This window comes from Rhipicephalus microplus, chromosome 7 (genome assembly GCF_043290135.1).
Source record: "Rhipicephalus microplus isolate Deutch F79 chromosome 7, USDA_Rmic, whole genome shotgun sequence".
In the NCBI taxonomy this organism is placed as follows: domain Eukaryota; kingdom Metazoa; phylum Arthropoda; class Arachnida; order Ixodida; family Ixodidae; genus Rhipicephalus; species Rhipicephalus microplus.
In genome coordinates, this window is record NC_134706.1 from 124,813,822 (window position 1) to 124,819,821 (window position 6,000).

Below are 6,000 nucleotides of genomic sequence, written 5' to 3' on the forward strand. Positions count from 1 at the left end.
GGCCCGGCCGAGACTTAGGCGGGAAAGATACGGTGCACAAAGGGTTTAAGACGTGAAACGTGGACTATCTCGGAGGCACGGTAACGATGGTCCGAGGAACCCTCGATGGGAGTGACAAGGTAATTGACAGGAGATGTTCGTTCACAAACAACGTAAGGTCCTAGAAAGCGTGACTGGAACTTTTCACACAATCCGGGTGTGCGAACAGGCGTCCAAAGTAGTACTCCATCTCCAGGACGGAAGGTGACTTCTCGACGAAAGCTGTCATAGCGTTGCTTGCGGTCTAGTTGACTGGCCTCCGTATTGAGTTGAGCACGTTGCCATGCGTCAGCGAGCCTGGAGACGAAATTTTCTGGCGTAGTCGTGGACGTTTTTGTCATTACATTGAAGAAAGAGGCGTCAATAGTGAATGTCGGCGCATGACCTTAGACGAGGAAGAAAGGTGAATACCCGGTGGTTCGTTGAACAGCGGTGTTGTGTGCAAATGTTACGAATGGCAAGATTTTGTCCCAATTATCGTGATTCGGTCCGATGTACATGGATATCATGTCGATTAGAGTCCGGTGGAATCACTGTGTCAGCCCATTTGTCTGCGAGTGGTAAGCGGATGTGGTCTTATGAACTGTGCCACAAGTTTTTAGAATTTCGTCGAGAATTGTTGACAGGAAGGCCTTGCCTCGGTCACTCAACAACGCGCGCAATGCACCATGACGCAACACAATGGCTTCTAAAAAGAAGGCGGCAACGTCTGAGGCAGAGCTAGTACGTTGAGGAGCAGTCTCGGCGTATTGTGTGAGGTGGTCGACGGCTGTGTCAATCCAGCGGTGGCCCACTGGCGTTACGGGAAGTGGCCCGACGAGGTCTATTCCGACAACGACAAAAGGTGTGTCGGGACATGGAATGGGTTGTAATCAGCCAGCAGGAGCTGAAGCTGGTCGTTTCCGGCGTTGACAAAGTGCGCAAGAAGCGACATAATTAGCCACACAGGTAGAAAGACCAGGCCAGAAGAAACGGCTCCTAACGTGGTTGCAGGTCTTTTGAAATCCTAAGTGTCCAGCTGATGGGTCGTCGTGCAATGCTTCGAGAACTTGTTTTCGCAGCGAACGGGGAAATAGTGGCACCCACCGATGCCCATTGGCATTGTAAGTATAGTGTGTCAGGACATTGTTCTCTAGCTTGAACAGCCGTAGCTGACGACGTAGTCTGGCATTAGGTGGAGAAGGCGAGCCATTCAAGTATCCGATGATGCGGTTAAAGTAGGGGTTGTCACGTTGGTACGCGGCAAATTGGGCGCTGCTATTTATAGGTAGTGACCCAGAAACTGCCAAGGGTGATAACGTGAGTGAAGAGGAAGCCGCTTGATCACCTGAGGGGCATTGAGTAAGCGTGGTTGGAGATGAAAGTGGCAGAGGGCAGCGAGAGAGAGCGTCAGCATCCTGATGCTGTTTGCCGGACCTGTACACAACCTCAAAAGTGTACTCTTGCAAACGCAGTATCCAGCGACCGAGGCGCCCAGACAAATTCTTCAGCGAGGACAACCAGCATAGGGCATGGTGGTTGGTGACCACAGTGAAGTGGCGTCCATACAGATAAGGTCGAAATTTCTGGGTGGCCCAAACGACAGCGAGACATTACTGCTCTGTTATCGAGTAGTTCTGCTCCGCAGGCGTTAGTGCACGGCTGGCATACGCAACTACTCGCTCACGTGAAGTGTCGTCGCGCTGGAGGAGGACAGCACTGTTTCCGTTGCCGCTGGCATCTGTGTGCAGGAAATTGGGTGCACTCTCATCGAAGTTATGGTGGACGGGGTCTGATGTCAAAGCACGCTTAAGGGCTTGGAAAGCACACTCGCACTCGTCAGTCTACGTGAAATCCGTTCCCTACGTCAAAAGCTTGTGTAACGGCCCCGCAATGGCAGCAAAGTGACGGATGAAGCGGCGGAAGTAAGACGCCAGGCCCACGAAACTTCGCAATTGTTTTTGATTGTGTGGACGTGGAAAACTAATTACGGCAGCAACCTTGTCGGGGTCGGGTCGAACGCCGTCTTTGCGGACAAGGTGACCTAATACTTTGATGCTTGTGCTGGCGAAGTGGCACTTTTTTGTATTGAGCTGTAGGCCAGCGTTCGAAATGCACGTTAGAACTTCGTCCAAACGCTTAAGGTCCTGAGCAAAACTAGAAGAATAAATGACGATGTCGTCTATATAACATAACCAGGTTTTCTATTCGAGACCACGTAAGAAAGTATCTATCATGTGCTCGAATGTTGCTGGAGTTTTGCATAAGCCAAAAGGCATGACGTTAAATTCGTAAAGCCCGTCAGGCGTCGCAAACGCTGTTTTCTCCTTGTCTGCTTCGCGCATAGGTTTTTGCCAATACCCGCATCGGAGGTCGAGGCTGGAGAAATATTCTGCACCTTGTAGGGAGTCCAGGGCATCATCTATGCGTGGCAACGGATATACGTCTTTTTTCGTGATCTTATTGAGCGCTCTGTAATCAACACAAAAGCGGACAGAGCCATCCTTTTTCCGGACCAACACCACAGGAGACGACCAGGAGCTCGATGAAGGTCGAATAATATTCCGTTTGAGCATGTCAGCGACATTTTCCTCAATGATTTGCCATTCCGCCGAAGAGAGACGGTATGGGCGGCGGCGTACAATGGTTTCGGTTTCAATGCTGTGCTCTGCAACAGAGGTACGGCCCAGAACTTTGCAATGTACGTCAAATGAAAGGTTGTGCTTTTGGAGAAGGTCTAAGAGGTCTGTATTTTGCTCGGCAGTGAGGTGAGGACCTATGGTGTCATTTAGGGTAACAGTGGTAGCCTTGATATCAGTAGTAGCAGACAAAGGCGGTGATTCTGCGTGAAGGGGAACCAGGGAAAAGGGCTCACTCTCAGCGAAGCAGCTCACAGCAGGGCCCTGGGGCAGCATCACTGGCGAAGAAGTTGGATTCAAGGCGGTGACCAACGCTTTACTGTCGTTAAACCGCACAAGGCCGCGTGTTATGGTAAGCCCCGCAGGTTTGGAGCGAACTGATGGAGCTATGAACACGTCACCGTTAACTATAGTATCCGAAGCGATCGTTAGAAGTTGTTAATCTCCTGGCGAAATGAATCAATCAGGGGCAGCAACGAAATGGAAGCTATATGGATCGACATCCAATGAACTCTCAGTAGCTGGCATTTGAATGACGCGTTGACGACACGATATGAAAGCTGATGCTGAAGAAAGGAACTCCCATCCTAAAATTACTGTGTGAGTGCACAAAGGAAGTACAAGAAACTGAATGTGGTGAAAGATGCCATCTATGAAAACGCGGACTGTGCAAACACTCGGCTGAATAGGCACTCCATCTGCGCAACGAAGGGGAGGACCCTCGTAGGGCGTCTTAACTTTTTTTAAGCGGGCACAAAAGTCTGCAGGAATTACGAAAAGTGATGCGCCTGTGTTCACCAGTGCCTCTGTTTGTATACCTTCAACATACACCAATAAAACTTTCGATGGGCGGTCCAGAGGAGTTTGACGCAGTTCGAAAGATGCAGCTTTCCCTCCCGAAGCTGCACTGTTCAGTTTTCCAGTTGGCGGTCTGGAATTGAAGTAGGAGGTCGGAGAGGAGAAGAAGAACGCCGCATCGGTGAAGGTGAGCGATGACGTGAGAACCGGGAACTGCCAACTGGGTCAAAGTTCTGCGAAAACGGCGACCGACGCGTGCTGTTCGGATATAGCCGACGATAGGGTGGTCCAGTGACGTAGAAGTCGTCCCGTTCAAGGTTATCGTAGCTTCGTTGTTCTTCTTGCTGATGGCATCAGCAACACGAACAACGCAATATATATATATATATATATATATATATATATATATATATATATATATATATATATATATATATATATATATTGCTGTGGGGTGCCACAAATGGACATTGTAGAAAAGAGGACGATGTTTAGGGCGAGCTCGTGCAGACCGGGCTCCATATTGTATGCCTGCCTGTTTACCAAAAGTAAGGTATTTTTCAGACACCTTCTCCCCGTAACGTTTTGGTGGAGAGTGCGGGTCTTCCCACAGTCAACACCACGACGATTCTACGCAGTGGACGTTCCTTGGCTGCCTGTGCGATGCCTGAACAAGACGAGCACGAGGATTCTTCGGAGACTATCCCAACCGTGCTTCGTTCAACTACGCAGCAACCAACAGCACCGCATCCAGCTGCTACTAACCGCACCGTCGTCCTGACTCAACCACGTGACCCAGGCACATTTTCGGGCAGCGCCAGTACTGATGTGGAGGAATGGCTTCAGCTGTACAAAAGGGTGAGCGCTCTTTACAACTGGTATCCGATGCTCATGTTGGCCAATATTATTTTCTACCTTGATGGTACAGCTAAAGTTTGGTTTTCCAACCACGAGGAAGATATCACGAGTTGGGACATCTGTAAACAGAAACTCATCGATCTCTTCGGCAGGCCCATTGGGCGTCGTCGTGCTGCGCAGAAAGAACTAGCGTTCCGACTCCAGTCCTGCACCAAATCGTACGTTACATACATACATGTGCTCGCCCTCTGCTGGAAGGTTGACGAAACGATGCCGGAATCTGAAAAAGTCGCGCACATCCTCAAAGGAATCGCCGATGACGCCTTCAATCTTCTCGTGTTTTGAAACTCATCGACCGTAGACGATGTTATTAATGAATGTCGACGCTTCGAAGACGCGAAACGTCGCCGTATCACTCCACACTTTCCGCGTCTTCCCAACACGGCTGCAACATCTACCTGTGAGGACGCCCGTTTGCTACCAGCCCTTGCTGCTTCCGACAATATCGTGCGCATCGCGCGCCATGAAATCGAGGCAGCATCTCTCCTGTCTGACCAATTTCCGGTCCCTAACGACTCTTGCGTCACGATTTCTTTGATCAAGAGTGTCGCGCGCCAGGAACTGGCCAATTCCGGATTTCAAACGCTATGCCCCGTTAACCGACCTGACTACTGACTGCCCAGTACACCTAATATGTCCCGCGGACCGAACAACCGCCCACGTTACCGGAACCCGGCAGAATGGCGAACTTCCGATGACAGGCCCATCTGCTTCAACTGTGGACGAGTCGGCCATATTTCACGTCATTGCCGCACTTCCTGGGGTTGGCAGCCACGGTCGCATTATGCCAACACCCGACGCCCACCTGCTGGCTCTCGGATGCCGATCTACACGGCACAATATGATACTTCGTAATCCAGGTCCGTTCAACCAAGTCGCTCCCCGTCGCCCTCTGGACGCATGTCCCGCTCAACTAACCGACGTCGCTCCCCCTCACCCTCCTACCACCAGTCCTCAGAAAACTGACGGGCGCAGCTCCTAGAGGTGAGCCCGCTTCGACGACCCGACCCGAAATTCCTCTACACACGATACCCGGACACAACAACTTGATTAAACTAAATGTTGATGGTACTTCTGTGGCAGCACTCATTGACACCGGCGCTCACATATCAGTCATGAACTCCAGCCTTTGTGCTCGACTCAAGAAAGTGCTCACTCCTGCTCCGATCACTCTTGTCCGAGTAGCTGATGGTGCAACACCAGCGGTCACCGGGATGTGTGCCGCCCGTGTCACTGTTGCTGGACGTCATACCACTGTTCTGTTTTACGTACTGGACCACTGCCCACAGGACATCATATTGGGACTCGATTTTCTGTTGGAGCATTCCGCCCTAATTGACTGTTCTGCTGGTGTTGTTCAGCTCGTCCTACCACACGCCGTTCACCCTCCTGATCCTGCGGCGCCAAAGCTATGCTCCGCCGACTTTGTTCGCCTATCTTGTCGAGCTGTGACGTATATTGACGTCTCTTCTGATCCACCTGTGGCTGACGGCGATTATGTCATTTAACCTAATCCTACCGTACTCTGTTCGCTCAATGTTGCGTTCCCACACACCATCATCACAATGAAGGACAACGTGGCATGTCTCCCTATTGTGAACTTTGGACTTTGCTCTGAAGTGCTGCC